This window comes from Dasypus novemcinctus, chromosome Y (genome assembly GCF_030445035.2).
Source record: "Dasypus novemcinctus isolate mDasNov1 chromosome Y, mDasNov1.1.hap2, whole genome shotgun sequence".
Lineage (NCBI taxonomy): Eukaryota > Metazoa > Chordata > Mammalia > Cingulata > Dasypodidae > Dasypus > Dasypus novemcinctus.
The window spans coordinates 31,322,432-31,341,357 of NC_092216.1; the positions used below are offsets into that span (position 1 = coordinate 31,322,432).

General features: G+C 37.2%; 1 pseudogene; it reads right to left on the reverse strand.

Annotated features, from left to right (window-relative positions):
* Window positions 1-10,724: 10,724 nt before the first annotated feature.
* On the reverse strand, window positions 10,725-10,879 carry LOC139438436 (U1 spliceosomal RNA; annotated as a pseudogene).
* Window positions 10,880-18,926: the final 8,047 nt, after the last annotated feature.

Below are 18,926 nucleotides of genomic sequence, written 5' to 3' on the forward strand. Positions count from 1 at the left end.
GACAACCTCGATGAAATGGACAAATTTCTAGAAATGCACCAACAACTTACATTGATGCTACAAGACATACAAGACATAAACCAATCATATTTAAAGAGACTGAATCAATCATCAACAATCTCTCAGTAAAGAAATTCCAAATGTGTTATTGACAGGATATATATGGTTGACAGGGAGTTATACAGGGCATATGCCCAGGGTATGTAGTAATGTCTAGATATACTCATAGTGGAAACAATTAAAAACAACAGCTGGGGGGGGGTACTGGGCCCCTGGCCAGGGGGTCACTGTCATGGACCCTGGGGGAGCAGCAGCAGTCCCCCAGGTGCAACAGCAAGAACCAGGAAGGAAGGAGGGCCCAACAGTGGGCTCCTGATACTAATGGTTATGCTTTTGAGCCTATACACCTGCAATAAGAACAAGGCCTAGAGTAGCACTGTGCCTGGGAGTTTCCTCCTGACAGCCTTCATGTTACTCAAATGTGGCCACTCTCACAGCCAAACTCAGCATGTAGATGCAGTGCATTCCCCCCAGCATGGGACATGACCCCCAGGGATGAGCCTCCCTGGCACTGAGGGATCACTACCACATACCAGCTGAAGATGCAACTAGAAAATGACCTTGAATTAAAGGTTCAACACGGATCAGCAGAATATCCCTGTCTACATATAATAACATGACTTCAAAATGCTGTTTGACCTAATGTAAGGGAGAAATGGAAAGGTGAAATGAGATTATAAGGCTATGAGTCTCTAAAAAAGAGTCTGGAGGTTGTCAGAAGGAATGCCCTTATGCACAACTGAGCAGAATCTAAGAGACAGATAAAGTAGATACAACCCCAGGTATTGGTTCTTTTGAGGGATAAAGAGACCCACGGGTTCTATGGTCATGGCAGATGGGGTTCACTGCCATGGCAGATGGCCCTTCTTTGGAGCTGGTGTTTCTGCATGATGGAATTGGACTCAGAGGGGATCTCTTCTCACAAGACTTGCATGTTACTTTATTGGAATTGTAGTTGGTGCTGGGGTTTAAGATATATTTAGGGGATTTGAATCTCTGGACTGATAATATGACACCCAGGTCCAGAGCCTCAACAGACTTCAGCTCCTACACTTTGATTTATTGGACTTACCCCACTCAGCTAACATGGAGTTGAAGAAGGTCAACCACCACACCATGGAGCCTAGAATATCTACAACCGAAAGCAGGAGGAGTGCATCCAGTATCCATGTGGAATCTAAGCCCCCACTTGACATAGATGTGCAATGGACACAACCAATCCAATGTCCACAGAGAAAATGTGGAATGGGTGTGGGAAGGGTAGCCATGGTGGCTGCTGGGTTTGGTGAATGGGAGGAAGAGATGAGATGTGGAGGCGTTTTTGGGACGTGGAGTTGTCCTGGGTGGTGCTTCACGGACAATTACAGGACATTGTAGATCCCCCCAGGACCCACTGGATGGAACGTGGGAGAGTGTGGGCTATGATGTGGACCATTGACTACGGGTTGCAGTGATGCTCAGAGATGTACTTACCGGGTGCAACGGATGTGTCACGATGATGGGAGAGAGTGTTGCTGTGGGGGAGGGGGGTGGGAGCAGTGGAGTTGATTGGGACCTCATATTTTTTAATGTAATTTTTAAAAATAAATAAATAATTAAAAAAAAAAGTAATTCCAAACAAAAGTGGCTTTAAAGAGAGAGTCTACCAAACATTTCAAAAAGAATTAACACCAATCCTGTTTCAATGCTTAGAAAAATTGAAAATAAGGGAAAATTACTCAACATATTTTATGAAGCCAACATAATGTAACACCAAAGTCAGGTAAAGATACTACACTAAAAGAAAATTAGAGAACAATATATCTAATGGACAGAGATGCAAAAATTCTCAACAAAATACTTCCAAATAGAATCCAGAATGATATCAAATTATTTATACATCATGACCAGATAAGATTTATTCTTGGTATGCAAAGGTAGTTCAAAAAAAGAAAATTAACAAAATACTCCACATTAACAAATTGAAGGAAGAAACCACATGATCATCTCAATCAATGAGAAAACATATTAGACAAAATCCAGCCTCCTTTCTTAATAAAAACATTTCAAAAGATAGAAATAGAAGAAAAATTCCTCAATATAATAAAAGGTGTATATGAAAAACCCACAACCAACATATACTCAATGGGAAAGATGAAAGTTTTCCCTCTAAGACCAGGAACAAGAGAAGGATGCCCACTGAAACCACTGTTATTCTACATTGTTTTAGAAGTTCTAGCTAGAGTCATTAGAGAGGGAAAAAAGATAATCCAAATAGGAAAAGAGGAAGTAATATTCTCACTATTTGCAGATGACATGAACCTATACTTAGAAAATTCTGAAATGTCTGTGACAAAGCTACTTTAGTTAATAAACAAGTTTAGCAATGTGGCAGGGTAGAAGATCCACACACAAAAAATCAGAATGTTTTCTACATTAGTATTGTACAATCTGAGGAGGAAATCAGGGGGAAAAATTCCATTTACCATAACAACAAAAAGGCTCGAATACCTAGGAATCAAATACCAAAGACATGCAGGACTTAAATGCAGAAATTTACAAAACAATGTTAAATGTAATCAATGAAGACCTAAACAAATGGAAAGACATTCCACATTCATCAATTAGAAGACTAAATAGGAGGGTGTCAATTTGACCCAAACTGATTTGTAGATTCAATGTAATACCAATCAAATTCAAACAGCCTACTTTAACAAAATACACAAGGCAATTACCAAGCTCATTTGGAAGGGAAAGTGCACCTGAACAGACAAAAGCATTCTAAAAAACAAGAATGATGTCAGAGCAATTTTACTGCCAGACCTTGAAACATAATCCAAAGCTATAGTTGTTAAAACAACATTGTACTGGCAAAAAGATAGACTCATCAATCAGTGGAATAGAATTGACAGCCCCAAAACAAGCCCTCGCCTCAATCACAAACTGGTTTTCTGTAAACCTACCAAATGCATGTTAACAGGAGAAAACAGTCTCTTCAACAAATGGTGCTGGGAGAATTGGATATATATAACCAAAAGAATGAAAGAGAATCCATATCTCACTCCCTATACAAGAAACAATTCAAAATGGATCAAAGACCTAAATGCAAAAGCCAGGACCAAAAAAACTATTAGAAGGAAATTTAGGGAAATGACCTTGTGGTAGGTGGTGGTTTCTTGGATGTTACACCCAAAGTGTGAGAAAAAGAAAAAACAGATAAATGGGACCTCTTCAAAATTAAACACTCTTGCACATTAAAGGACTTTGTCAAAAGGGTGAAAATGTAGCCAAATCAATGGGAGAAAATATATGGCAATCACATACCTGACAACGGCTAAATATCTGTGATATATAAAGAAATGCTACAGCTCAAAAGAAATGGGCAGAAGACTTGAATAGACATTTGCACAAAGGAATACAAATGGCAAAAAAAAAAAAACATGAAAATATGTCCAGCTTCACTAGTGATTAGGGAAATGTAAATCACAGCTACAATCAGATATAATTCCACACCTATTAGAATGAATACTAGTAAAAATACAGAGAACTACAAGGGTTGTGGAAGATATGGAGAGATAGGAACACTTATTCATAGTTGGTGGCATTAAAGAAAGGTATAGCCACTCTTGAGGACTGTTTGGCACTTCCTAAAGAGGTTGAATAGTGATTTGCCACATAGCCCAGTGGTACCACTACTGGTTATATACCTAGAAAAACTGAGAGCATTGATAGGAACAGACATCTGCAAACTGATGGTCATTGTAGAATTATTCATGATTGCCAAAGTTGGAAACCATCCAGGTGTCCATCAACTGATGAATGGATAAACAAACTGTGGCCTGTTATTACAGTGGAATATTTGCACCTTTAAGAAGAAATGAAGTCATAAAATATATGAAAACATGAATGAACCTGGAGGATATTATGTTGAATGAAGCAAGCCAGACACAAAGTGAGAAATTCTGTATGATTGTTCTACTGTGATCTAAATATATTGTGCAATCCCATAGAGTTAAATCACTTGAATATGGGTCATGGAAAATATGTTAATCTTTGCAAATGAGGAGAAAAGGTAAAAGCCCAAAATCATGTTATTAACTAACTCTGCTATTACATTGGGTATGAAATTGCTTTAGATGGAATGTCTGACATCATGTATATTACTAAAAGGAAAGCTAAACCTGTAACACAGGACTGTATAGCACAAGAAATGCACGTGAACTATGACTATGGGTTAAATTGCATATATAAGAACATCTTTCTTTGAAAGTGAACAAATGTATGTAAGTACTATGAGAAGTTAGTATCAGACCAAAGGAAAAAAATCCACATTATGTGAAGTGAAAGAAATCAGACACAAAGTACCACATATTGCACGATTTCATTTATATAAAATGTAGATATAAATCAATTTATAAAGATAAAATTAGAGTAGTGATTATGTAGGGTAAGGGAAGGACTGAAGGGTGGTATGGAATTTTTCTTTTGGAGTAATGTAATTGCCCAAAAATTTTTTGTGGTGATGAATGCACAACATTGTGATTATATTAACAGCCATTGATTATAATTTAGGCAGATATTATGGTATGTGAATAAATAAATAATTGTGTGATAAGAGCCAGAAATAGAGGCTATGTACAGTGGGGGATTTCACAGAGAGATTGAGAAGTGAAGACTTTTTTTGTTTGTCTGTTTATTATTATTATTGAAATAATGAAAATGAAAATGCTCTAATAATGACTGAAGTTATAAATGCATAACTAGGTGATTTTACCAAATGTCATTGCTAGTACATTCTGGATAAACTGTATGCTTTATTAATATGGATCAATAAAAATGACATGATTTAAAAACATAGATAAAAATATTGATTAGATTTATCTTGATTGGCATTCAAGGTAATCAGGATGCATTCTTCGGATTCTATGACTGAAGAGATGGTCATATGCAAAGAAGGAGAATTCATCATTGAAACTGTTTTATTCTAGCAAAAGAAGCTGGGATCTCAAGTATAGTGACAGTATCAATAATGAAGACTTGAAATCTTTGATTTATCCAACCTATTTTTATTATTTTGAGTACTAGGGTAATTTTCACCAGGGTTTCTTTTATTTTTTAGGTGAGTTTTTATCAAAATAGAACTGTTTAATCCAACTACAGGCACCTTGGGTAGGTCTTCTGAGGACAGGCTAGGTAGCTGTGAGCATATTGCTCCTCATTTAAATGCACAGGTAGAGAAGCAGACTTGGTGCAGTGGATAGGGAGTCCATCTACCACATGGGAGGTCTGCGGTTTAAACCCTGGGCCTCCTTGACCCATGTGGAGCTGGACCACATGCAGTGCTGAAGCACGCAAGGAGTGCTGTGCCATGCAGAGGTGCACCCCTTATAGGGGAGTCCCATGCGCAAGAAGTGCACCCTGTAAGGAGAGCCGCCCAGAGCAAAAGAAAGTGCAGCCTGCCAAGAATGGTGCTGCACACACAGAGAGCTGACAAAACAAGATGATGCAACAAAAATAGACACAGATTCCCATGTCACTGACAACAACAGAAGTGGACAAAAGAACATGCAGTGAATGAACACAGAGAACAGACAAATGGGGTGGGGGGAAGGGGAGAGAAATAAATTGAATATAATAATAAATAAAATAAAATAAAATAAAATGCATAGGTAATAGTCACAGGGAATCTTGTCTCATCTTAGCATTGAGGTTTGATTTTTCTGTGATCAGATCAGTAAGGGAGGCAGACTATAAACAACACCTACAGACAGACAGACAGGAATATTAGAGTTTTAATTAAGTCTAGGGGGAGCAAATGTAAGGGCTATCATTGGAGGAGTGCATTGAAAGGATATCTGAGGAATTCTCATTTCAATTAAGACTGAAAGAAAATGAGTTTGGGGGAGACACTGTTTGTGGAATGGGGTGGAAATTAATGTGAAAAAGTGATTAGACAGAATAGCACTGTTTAGTTGTCTTTTGTAGGTTTGAGAGGGCTTGCAAAGTATCAATCTCTATGCCTGGTGGAGACCTTAACCAAGAGTAAAGGAGGTGTAGTATTTATATTTTAGGGGAGAGCTTATGCTCTGAGAACTATTCCATATTAAGTCCATGTAATTAACCAAGTAGCAATGACAGCTCAGAAAAGGATTCCAGATAACTGTTTTGTCACTTTCATCTTAGGAAGAACAATGGAAGAAATGAAAAGTAAGTGAATAAATTTGGGAAGATGTAAGGATAGTTTATAAAAAAGGAGAAGAGAGGGTGCTAGGATTTAGTCAAACTGTTTGATTTGTTCTTTGCAGTGACCAATGTAGTTTGAAAACAGTTGGAAGAATAGCATTTCAGAGAGAGCAAGGAAAAAGAAGTTCCGTACCAGGTCATGGCTCAATTCTTCCGTGGTTCCAAGTAAGGATTTATTTATGGAGAGATCCATGTTGATGTTAGCCAGCTCTCCTTTGAGGAATCATTGTTGGTCTCTGTTAGTCAAAGGGTGGGTGGGGTGAGGAATTGGTAACTGCACTGAGAGTTTGATTGTGAAGGCAAGGACAGGAGATCAGGAACTTGGGGAGAAATAGGTTAGAGGAAGGTTTTGTTGAACAATGGAATAGATGGAATGAGCTTAAATGGTGAGGGGTTGTGAGGAGAGGGAGCAGTTTCTGGTTTAGGAGATTCAATTTAAAATCAAGTCTATAGTTAGCAAAACAATTAGGAGAGGAAAAGTTCAGCAGAGACATTGGTCTCAGCCAGAGGTAACAAGACTTCTCAATTTAATAGAAGAGAAGGTGTAGCCAATGTGAATGGTTGCAAGGAATATTTGAAGATGTTATGCTATGGAAGGGAAATTTGAAAATTGATGATCCATCTACTTATTAAGAGGATATTCTATACATTAAAAGTGAGGTGTTCTGTTAGAATAAGTGTGATCAAAAGCTATGGAGATTTCATGTATTTATAGAGACCAGAGCAATAATTTAATTATCAAGACACTAGAGGTGCCAGATATATTTGATAGTCACTAGGAGTAGTGACTGTGGGTTTATACCAGGAACAATATCCTAATCTCATGAGGTGTCAGAGGCAATCATGGAGAAATGCAGGTATTTAGGTCTTGATCACTAGAGGTAGCAGTTAGTATGAGGGACATAAGAAATTAAATGTTGGACTTGTAATGTTGAAATGTGTAACTGGATTAAACTAGACATTCAAGACAGAGGTCAGAGGCTGATGTTTGGCAAGAGGCATGAAGGCATGAGGAGATTCCTGTGAACAAGCCAAAAGGGAGGTGATTGTGACCACAGGGTGTGACCTCTGATGAGTGATGTGAGATGGGAGAGTCCATGTAAAGCCTGGGTGTGGTGAATAATATACCAGGAATTTAAGCTTGGCACACAGGCTAAGCAGCATTCAAATTCCAGCTGTGTAATCTTCTAGGCATGTAATTTGGTCATGTTATTAAAGTTTGCTGAACTCTAATCATAACCTTTGTGAAATTGTTTGAAAAAAATAATCTACAGGATCATTGTGACAATAAAATAAGGAAATCTATGTAAATCTTTCCTTTTTCTAGACTTAAGGTAAAAGTGGGTGCTTACTTTGTTTATGACACATTACCATTTTTGTTCTTTGAATACACTTAATTATTAAAGAAGTTTAAGGGCCAAATGTATAGTTTATAAATGATTAATGCTTTTATACTTATGTATATTTATACATAAATTGAAGGACATTGCAGCAATATTGATAAATGCAGGACTGGATTTCAGTAAGCATTTTCTTAAAAGATCAGATGGGCAACCAAATATACCCTTACACTCATCCATCCTATATTTTCTGAGCATTTGCCCTACAAGGATTGTCTCTTGGCACAATATTATAATCTATGTATTCCTGCTAATTTCTAATGAATGGTATTTTCAGGGCTAGACTTGGAGAATGGGTGATATTGATCTCTCCAAATGAATACATTCTTAAACTTATTAACTCATTCATGAAATAGATTTTAATTTGCATGAATGATATCCAAATGTACAGGTAAAATATCTAAAAGTCAGGCTTGAGGGAGTGATAATTCTTGAAATCCCAAGTGGGATGTCCAAAATTATTTAGGGCAAGTGTATATAAAAGAGCAGAAACTGCACAGATCATGAAGTGGGTGGATTCCAGAGGGCTGGGAGGGACACAGGTGAAACAATGAAGCCCCAGTGTATGCAACAACATGGATGAATCTTGAGGACATCATGTTGAATGAAATAAGTCAGATGCAAAAGGACAAATCTCTTATGGTCTCACTAATATAAACTAATAAGTAAACTCATAGAGCTAAGATCTAGAGCATAAGTTACCAGGAGATACAATGAGGATAAATAATAGGGAACTGATGCTTAATGTGTGCAGACATTTTAATAAGATTGACTGTAAAAGTTTTAAAATGGATACATGTGATGGTAGCAAATTATTGTGAGTGCAGTTAACAGTGTTCATATATGGCAGTGATTGTGGCAGAAAGGGGAAGCTTATGGTTGTATAGGTCACTAGAAGGAAACTAGAGAATGAAATTGGTACTATATAACATAATGAACCCTGTTGTGGATGATGAATGTAGTTAATAATACAAATATAAGTGCTCTTTCATGAAGTATAATAAATGTATGCTACTTGTAGAAGGTGCTAATAATAGGGTGTTATATGGGAAAATACTAATAATGCAAATTCTTACAGTGTAAACAGTAATATTGTAATATATTCAACACTGTAACAAATGTACATTAACAATGCTAAAGAGCACTAATAGTGGGAATAAAGAATATGGTAGCTTTCTTTTTGGAGTAATGAAAATATTCTAAATTCATTGTAGTGATGAATGCCAAACTATGTGATTACACTGGGAGCCATGGATTGTACATTATGGATGGAGTGTGTGGAGCTCGAATAAAATTTAAAAAAGAAAAAGTCTAGCATGAATGTCACTCAGTTCCTGGTTTAGGTGTTAATAATTTGGAAGATTTTCTTGAATATTCAAATCCAACACTGGTGCCTACACTGGGATCACAACAATTTATGTTTCTAACATCAAAGTATGATCTACTCATTCACTATAACATATTTTTACTGACATCTACTCTCCCAGTCATTGACTCATGTGGAGTAGAAATCAGGTATGTCAATGTCATCTTTTTTTAATTTCAAAATTCTTTTTCTTTATTAAATTGTCTTTTTTTAAAAAGGATACATAGATTGCAAAAAATGTTACATTAAAAATATAAAGTATCATCTTTTATACCAGTTTTGGCAAAAAGAGCAGCTCAAGAATAGTATTGGCTGAATTATAGATCCTTTCCTTCAGGCATTTTGTGATATTTAAGAAAGGAAACATCCATGAGGTAGTACCTCAAGAGATATAAAGAAGTTGGTGTTGGCATAAAGACAGGCAGACTGACAAATGGAACTGAATAAAAATCTCAGAAATAGACCCTCACAACTATAGTCAAGTGATTTTTTGACAAGGCTGTCAAGTCCTCCCAGGTGGACCAGAATATTCTATTCAACAAATGGTAATGGGAAAATAATAGGCATATCCAAAAGAAAGAAAGATGACCCCTATCTCACAACTTATACAAAAATTAACTCAAAATGTATCAAGGGCCTAAATATAAAACCAATAACCACAAGAATCCTAGAAGATGTTGTAGAGAAACAGCTTCAAGATCTTGTGGAGGATGGTGGTTTCTTAAACATTACACATAAAGCACAAGCAATGAAGGAAAATATAGATAAATGGGATCTCTCAAAATTAAACACTTTTGTACCTCAAAGGACTTTGTGAAAAGGGTGAAAAGGCAGGCAAGTCAATGGGAGAAAATATTTGGCAACCACATATCAAATAAGGATTTAATATCCATGATATATAGAGATAATATAGCTAAACAATAAAAAGACTAACTATTGGATTTTAAAAATGGGCAAAAGACTTGAAAAGACAATTGTTCAAAGAGGAAATAGAAATGGAGCGAAAACTCATGAAATATTGCTCAACATCAGTAGCAATTAGGGAAATTCAAATCAAAACTACAATGAGAGGGAAATGTGGGAAAAATGTATTAGATTAGGCAGGCAAGACTCAATTTTCTCACAAAAACAATGGAGAAAGAGCCAAAAGCTATCTGAGGGAATGGCTTTGGGGTCAGCAAACCAGTACAGTGCTACACAAGTCCCAGGAGGGTAAGGGAAGGAGAGAGGAAGAACCTGAAACAACAAATGCCACTTACCAAATCCCTGCAATGTCTGGGCTGGGTCCCCTCCCAACTCCAAATATATGAAGCTGGGGTAAAACCCCTGGCTCACTGCAGCTGACTGAGACAGGAACAGATTTCTTCCTCCCTTTCAGCTATTTCAAGGCAAAATGGAGGGAGAGGTAGGGAGACTTTTCATCAGTGAATTTGGCCAGCAGATCCCAATAAGAATCTCAACTCTGGACTACCAAAACATAGGAAAGCCACGACTGAAACACCTTCATGGAAATGTGTGCTATTGAGCACCATTTGCTGGTACATCTGAAAATTGTATGGAAAAAACTTTCTGGTTCTCTCTGTAACCTATGTATCCTAACCCCTGGGAGAAAATCTATACTCCATTGGTGAGTTCCTGGTCTGATTCTGACAACCTAAGCTGGGTGGTTTTTAAAAAATGGTAGAACACAAATGGAGTGTCCCACTACCACAAATTAGGCAGGAGATTTTCCCATACTCAGAGAAATCACATATCCAGAATGCAATGGATAGGCCTCACCCTGGGAAAAACCAGCTTCATGTTCTTTGTATCTCTCCTGCTAGGTAAGTATGGGGTAATTTTAAGAACTTAGAATAAGCTGAAACAAATACCAGAGAAGACCTGTGGGGAAAAACAGGAAGAGAGAATTTGGCGATCAGAGTAAATTCACCAACATATTCAGATGGCTAGACATCAGCAAATAATCACAAGCATACTAGGAAACAGGAAGAGATGGCCCAAAGAAATAAACCAAATGCCTGATAATCACACAACTCTCCTAAATCAATTCAAAGAATTTAAATAAAATATGACTAAAGAAATAAAGGATATTAACAAGATACTGTGTGAGTATAAAGAACAATTTGAAAGCGTGCAAAGAAAAGTAACAGACCTATGGGAATGAAGGACATGATAGATGAGATTAAAAATACACTAGTGATACATAAAGCAGCTTTTAATTGCTCTAAGACAGAATTAGGGATTTGAAAATCACAATATCTGAATTGGAAAAGTCAGGAAAATAGAAAGAGAAGAGAATGGAAAAAATGAATCCAGGACTCTGCAAATTGAATGAAAATGGCAAATGTTTATACACACTATCAGTGCTCCAGAAGGAGAAGAGATTAGAAATGGGAGAGAAAGAATATTTGAGGAAATAATGATTGAAAACTTCCCTACCCTTATGAAAGACATAAATATCAATATCCAAGAAGGACAATGCACCCCAAACAGATTAAATCCAAAGAGACATATGCTGAGACCCACTATTCAGAATGACAAATATCAGAGAGAGAGGATTCTGAAAGCATCAAGAGAAAAGCAAAGCAACACATACAAAGGATACTCAATAAGATTAACTGCTGCACCCTCATCAAAAACCATGGAGGAGAGAAGAATTCTATATCTGGCAAAACTGTACTTCAAAAATGAGGGTGAGTTCAACGTTTTCACAGACAAATAAAAATTGATGAAATATATTACCAAAAGACCAGAATTATAAGAGATACTAGAGGAAGTGCTCCAGCCTGCAAGGAAAAAACAAGGGTGAGATTTGGAGAAGAGTAAAGAAATGAAGATTATTAAGAAGGGTAAATTAAAGGATAAAAAGATAGACAATAGAATGATATGATGAGAGAAATAAAGGACAAAATAGATGAAGTAATGCCTTTATAATAATAACATTAAATGTTAATGGTTTAAACTCCCCAATCCAAAGACTTAGACTGATAGAATGAATAAAAAGTATGAGCCATCGATACGTTTTCTACAAAAGACCAACTTCAGATATAAGGTCACAACCAGGATAAATGTAATAAGTTGGGAAAAGATACTTCATGCAAATAGTAACCAAAAGAGACTGGAGTAGTGATATTAGTATTGGACAAACAGATTTCAAGTCAAAACTGATAAAAAAGGATGAAGAAGGCCATTATATATTTTAAAAGAGGCAGTTCACCTGGAAGAAATATCTATAATAGATATTTATGCACCTAACCTGAGTGACCAAAGATACATGAGAAACACACTGGTAAAACTGCAGAGAGGAATAGATTCCTCTATATTAATAGTTGGAGACTTCAATACACCCCACTCAGTATTGGATAGAACATCAGGACAGAGTATAAAGAAAGAGAACAAGAATAATATGACAAATGAACTAGACCTAACAAACATCTATGAAGCACTGCATCCCCAAACAGCACAGTGTACTTTACTTTGCAAGAACTCATTGATCCTTCTCCAAGAGAGATCTTTTGTTGGGTCACAGGACAAATCTCAATTAATTTACAAAGTTTGATATTATGCAAAACACTTTCTCTGATAATAACAGAGTGAAGCTGGAAATCAATAATGGATGGAAAAAGGGAAATTCATAATTATATGGAGATTAAACAACACACTTTTAAATAATAAGTTGGTCAAAGAAGAAATTGGAAGAGTATTCAGCAAATATCTTGAGATGAATGAACTAAGAACACAACATATCAAAAGTTATGGGACACTGCAAAAGCAGTGTTAGATTAAAAAAAGAAGAAAGATCTAAAATTGAAGTTCTAACTGCACACCTGAAGGAAATTGAAAAAGAACAGCAAACTTAGGCCAAACCAAACCAAAGGAAAAAATAGTAAAGATCAGAGCAGTAATAAATGAAATCGAGAACAAGTAAACAATTCAGAGAAATAACAAAACAAAAAGTTGGTTTTTTTAGAAGATCAACAAATCCTTAGCTAGACTGACAAAGAAATAAGAGAGAAGACACAAATAAATATAATCAGAAATGAGAGAGGGGACATCACTACTGATCCTGCAGAAATAAGAGAGATCATAAGAGGATACTATGAACAATTGTATATGAAAAAACCAGACAATGTTGAGGAGATGGATAATTTCCTACAAACACACAAACCACCTACACTGACCCTGGAAGAAGTAGAAAAGCACACATATTGTAAGAGATTGAAAGTCATCAAAATCCTCCAAAGGATGAAAAGCCCAGGACCAGATGCTTTCACAGGTGAAATCTACCAATCATTCAAAGATGATCTAAAACCAATCTTGCTCAAGCTCTTCCCAAACACTTGAGAAGGGAAGAATACTACCAGACTCATTCCATGAAACCCACATCACCCTAATAGCAAAACTAGATAAAGATACTAAAAATTTTTTTTAATTCCAGACCGATTTCTCTAATGAATAGAAATGCAAAAATCCTCAACAAAATACTTGCAAACAAGAGTCCAAAAAGTACATCCAAAGAATTATGACCCTCAATCAAGTGGGTTTTATCCCAGGTATGGAGGGTGGTTCAACGGAATAAAATCAATTGGTGTAATAAGCCATACTGATAAGTCAAAGAAAAATCACATGATCTTCTTGATTGATGCAGAAAAAGTATTTCATAAAGTACAGTACCTTTTCTTAATAAAAACACTCCAAAGATAGGAAGAAGGAAACTTTTGCAATATGGTACTGTGTATATATGAAAAATTTGCAGCTACCATTGAATTCAATGGGAAGGACAAAGCTTCCCCACTGAGATCTAGAACAAGACTAGGAGGCCTACTGTCACCACTGTTATTCAATATGTGCTACAAAAAAAAAACTAAACAATTAAAAAATGGGCAAGTGCCTTGAAAAGATTACTGTCTGAAGAAGAAATACAAATGGCAAAGAAACACATGAATAAATGTTCAACATCACTAGTGATTAGGAAAATGCAAATTAAAACTTAAATGAGGTTTCATTTCACACTTATTAGATTGGCCATCATAAATAGTCAAAAAACTGTAAACGTTGGAGAAGATGTGGAGAGACAGTGATGCTTTTTCACTGTTGGTGTGAATGTAGAATGGTACAGCCACTGCAGAGGACTGTTTGGCAGTTCCTAAGGAAGCAAATACAGACTTGCCATGTGATCTGACAATATCATTGCTAGCTGTATACCCAGAACTGAGGGCAGAGACACAGACGTCTGCACACCAATGTTCACACTGAGATTATTCATGAATGCCAGAAGTAGGAAACAACCCATGTGTCCATCAACTGATGAATGGATAAACAATTATGGCATGTGCACATGAAGGAATGTTATGCAGCTGTAAGAAGAAATGAAGTCATGAAGCATATGACAACATGGATGAGCGTGGAGGATATCATTTTGAGTAAAGCATGCCAGCCATAAAAGAAAAATACTGTATGATTCTGCTAATATGAACTAAATATATTGTGTAAACTCAAGGAGTTAATAATTGGAAAACAGGTCACAAGAAAATAGAATGAAGATAGAGAATGGAAAGCTCAGGATTAATCTCTGCAGAATTGGTAAAAAGGTTATTTGTAGATCTTAGGAAATAAATAGAAACAGAGCACATCATAGTGTTTGTAACTAGCAGAGCTATTATATGGCTTTGACAGTGGTTGAAAAGGGTAAGTCCAAGGTCATGTACATTACAAGAAGGAAAGCTAAAAACTGTAATCTGAGACTGTGTAAGATAGTAAAACCTCATGTAAAACATGAATATGGGTGATACTGCATATATAAAACTGTTTTTACAAAATATAAATAAAAATAACCTAGAACAAATGAAAAAGAATAGGAGCTACATACAGAGGGGAAGCATAGAGAGATTGAGAGATGCTGAGATTTTTTGTTTTCTTCTTCTTCTTATTATTATTATTAGAATAATGAAACTGCTCTAAAAATGACTGAAGTGATGAATGCACAACTATGTGTTTCTACCAAGTACCACTGATGAATACTTTGGATTGATTTATGCTTTAGTAATATGTATCAATAAAATTGATTTGTTAAAAAAAACTACAATGAGATATCATTTCACACCTATTAGAATGGATACTATTAAAAAGTCACAAATCTCTAAGTGTTGGAGAGGATGTGGAGAGACAGGAACCTCATTCACTGTTGGTGGAAGGTAGAATGGTACTACGACTGTGGGGGACTGCCTGTCTGTTCCTAAGGAAGTTGAACATAGACTTGCCTTGTGACCTGGCAATACCATTACTAGCTATGTACCCAGAAGGCTGAGAGCAGTGACACAGAGACATCCACCTGCTGATGTTTTTAGTGGCTTTATTCATGATTGCCAAAAGTTGGAAACAATCTAAGTGTCAATCAACTGATGAATGGACAAACTGTGGTATATATACATGATGGAATATTTTACAGCAGTAAGGAAAAATGAAATCATGAAGCATATGACAACATGGATGAACCTATAAGACATTACTTTTTTTAAAAGATGTATTTATTTATTTATTTCTCTCCCCTCCCCCCAATTGTCTGTTCTCTGTGTATAAGACATTACTTTGAGTAAAGCAAGCCAGAAACAAAAGGACAAATAGTGTATGATTGTGCTTTTGAGAACTAAATATAAGATCCTCAAGATTCATCTATGTTATTCCATGTGTTAGTACTGTATTCCTTCTTACAAATGAGTGATATTCCATGGTATGCATATTCAAGAATTTGTTTATCCATTCATCTGTTGATGGGTATTTGGGTTGATTCCAGTTTTTGGTGATAGTGAGCAATGCTGCTATGTACATTGGTGTGCATTTATCTGTTCATGTCCTTACTTTCAGTTCTTCTGGGTATATACCCACTGTGGAATTGCTGGATCATATTCCAAATCTATAGTTAGTTTTTCAAGCAAATGCGAACTGTCCTCCACAATCACTGCACCATTCTACGTTCCCACCAGCAGTGCCCGAGGTTTCCCATTCTTCCCCACCTACTCTACCACTGGTAGTCTCCTGTTTTTTAATAGCTTCCAGTCTAATGGGTGTAAGGTGATATCTCATTGCAGTTTTGATTTGCATTTTCCTAATAGCTAGTGATGTTGAGCATCTTTGTATGTGTTTTTTAGCCATTTGTATTTCTTCTTTGGAGAATGTCTATACAAATCATTTGCCCATTTATTAAATGGGTTGTTTGTCTTTTTATTTTCAAGGTGTAGGATTTCTTTACATATGCTTGATATTAGACTCCTTTCAGATATATGATTACCAAATATTTTCTCCCATTGGGTAGGCTGCCTATGTTGATTGAAGGAAGCCAGGTATTGAAGGACCTCGCTGATAAGAATTAAGCAAATTGAGCAACTCACAGAGCTAGAGTTTGTAAGATAGGTTTACCAGAAATAGAAAGGGAGAAGAAGGTTGTTAGCCAATGCCCATAAGGGTAAAACCTATAAGATGGAAAGGTGTATTTGTGCAGTGAAGGGATATGACAGGTGTGTAGTGATACTAATGGGCTGGATGTTTGGCAGGGGGTGGGGGGAGTTGTTGAATGGTCCATGGAACTGGGGAGACGGTTGGGGGAGGGAATGGTGAACACTGGGGATCTGTGGGTACCTAGCTGAAACTACCATGTTGGGAAAGCTCTTTTGGTGATATGACAAGGAAGGGTTACTGGTTTAGGGTCTTCGATGGGAAGGTATTTGGGCCAGGATGTACCTGGGACAGGCTTCTAGGGAGTGTATGAGTGATCATTTTGCCATAGGATTTTGTATCAGTGGGTGGAAATTCACATAAAGAGCAGGAAGGAGTTGGACTCCCATCCTGGGGAGGCCCATTATGTTCTCAAATAGAGGGACAGGAGTCTCTCAAGAGCATGGACAATATCTAATAGGGAAGGACAGACAGTGTGTCAAGTCCTCAGTGTTGCTGCAAACAATTATGAATCTTGTTCTTCAAGGAGTGAAGCCTGGTGGTCTCTGTGTGCCACAGGGGAGGGGGAGGCAGGAATAGAATAGAGGAAACAGGTGATATTTTGGGGGCAATAGAAGTTTTCTAAATGATCTTGCAATGATGGATACAGGCTATGTTAAACTTTATCAAAATGTATAAAAGTGTACACTCAAAAATGTAAACCATAATGTAAACTATTGACCATGGTTAGTAGCTATGTACATCAGTTGTAAGAAATGTATCATCCACATATAAAAAGGTTATTTATATGGGAAGGGGAAAATGGGCAGGATGTTGGGAAAATGGGTCCTCCCCTGTATTTTTGTGTGTGACTTTACTGTGACCTAAAGCTTCTTTGAAGACAAAATGAAAAAAAAGTAAAACCCCATGGGAAGAAATGGAAGAAAATGTCAGTGTACATATAGGACAACAGATGTTACAGTGATGAAAGGCAAAATATGTCAAAAAATTTTTTTCTTAAATATTTTTCATTTTTTAAATCCCAAAATTACATTTTTAATTTTTAAAATATTTTCTGAATTTTATTATGCTTAAAACTATCATTATTTCATTTTCTTATTAATTGTATTTGGCTACTTTATTGGGTTCATTTTGGAGAAGTGTGGGATCACAGAAGGGTTACAACTGTGGCAGCAAAGGATCAGTGGGGCAGGGTGTCAGTGATGGGGGATACATGGGAGGAGGTTCACGGGGCATAAATATAAGGCATATAAATGTGTTCAAAGGTTCATGGGGCATGGCCACAGTGGCTGGAGATTCACACAGCAACCAAAGAATATCAAATGCCCATCCTGGGGAGTTCTGCCACATTCTCTCCTGGAGTCCCAAATACAGGGGCAATGACTAGTGGAGGAGAATGGTCCACTGATGGGCCATTGACACTGATGACTATGATTATGAACCTTTGCTCTTGAAATTGAAACTTGGCATAATATTGCAGGATGCCCAAGAGTTACCTACCGGAAGCCTCCTTGTTGCTTAAGTGAGGCCTCTTCTAAGCCAAAACTCAGCATATAAATGCAATAAATTCCCCCAAGGAAAATGACTCCCAGGGATGAGACTCCCTGGCACCAAGGGATTGCTACCAAGTACTAACAAACAATGCAACTGGAAGAAAAAAAAATGGGGGGAAAGGTGGAGACAAATGAGTTTACATGGTTAAGTGACTTCAAAGTGAATTGGGAGGGAATTCCAGAGGTAACCTTTATGCACATCTCAGCATGATCACATAGACTGGCAAAGTAGATACCATCCCAAATAGTGGGGCTCCTGAGGGCTCTGGAGACATCCAGACACTATAGTCAGGGCAGATAGCTCAGAAGTTTGGTCCCTTGCCAGTGGGCCCTACTTTGGGATTTATGCTCTCCAGTGTGACAGACTCATACTCCCTTGTGGTTTCCCTACCCATGGCTCCTCTATCCTTCTGTTTGAACTTATAATTAGTACTGAAGTTGGTAGGTATACCTCTAAGAGACATAAATCTCTGGACTGTCCTTGTGCCAGCCTAGCCCTGAATCTTAAAGAGGAGTCATGACATCTCCTCTCCAGTTCATTGGACTGACCCAGGACAAGTAACAAGGAGGAGATGAAGGAGAACCAATATACCAAGGAATCAAGAGTGCCTACAACTGCTAGCAAGAGAGTTCTATGCACTGGCTGTTTGGGATTGAAGCACCCCCCTCAAATAAAGGTGGAGTGGGCATCACCATCCCAGAATCCTCAGGATTTGAGAATGTACTTACTAGGTATTCTACTCTAGACCTTTTGTAATTCTAGCAATGGAGGAAATATTGATGTGCAGGCAGGGGCCACTGGAGGTTCTGAGGGTAGGGAGAGGGAGAAAGAGGTGTAATATGACGGCATCTTTGAGACTTGGGAATCAGCCT